We start from the raw sequence: 659 nt of genomic DNA, 5'->3' as shown, positions 1-659 counted from the left end.
TTCGTGAGCGGGTTGACTCGGAAGAAACGCTACGACGGGTATTTCTATTATAGAACGCATCATCGCCACCCTTTACCAGTGCCCGACGAAGGAATCACAAGGTCATCTGGAGTTTACAATGCCAGCGACGGTAATTCCAACGAAGACCCGATAAGTCAACTCAACGTTCTATTTCTCCCCGTACAGAAAAGCGAATCGACGCAATCGCACCATACGCGTGCACGTAAACAACTCTTCGCGTGGATCGTCCCATCGTCGAGAGACGTAAGTTTTCATAGTATGAATTCGCGTTTTACTCTCCGACGCGGGGATTCCACGACGAGAGAGAGTTTCGTGAGCGGGTTGACTCGGAAGAAACGCTACGACGGGTATTTCTATTATAGAACGCATCATCGCCACCCTTTACCAGTGCCCGACGAAGGAATCACAAGGTCATCTGGAGTTTACAATGCCAGCGACGGTAATTCCAACGAAGACCCGATAAGTCAACTCAACGTTCTATTACTCCCCGTACAGAAAAGCGAATCGACGCAATCGCACCATACGCGTGCACGTAACAACTCTTCGCGTGGATCGTCCCATCGTCGAGAGACGTAAGTTTCCATACTATGAATTCGCGTTTTACTCTCCGACGCGGGGATTCCACGACGAGAGAGTGT

This window comes from Nomia melanderi, unplaced genomic scaffold (genome assembly GCF_051020985.1).
Source record: "Nomia melanderi isolate GNS246 unplaced genomic scaffold, iyNomMela1 scaffold0385, whole genome shotgun sequence".
Taxonomy (NCBI): Eukaryota; Metazoa; Arthropoda; class Insecta; order Hymenoptera; family Halictidae; genus Nomia; species Nomia melanderi.
Note: the sequence above shows the minus strand (reverse complement) of the source record.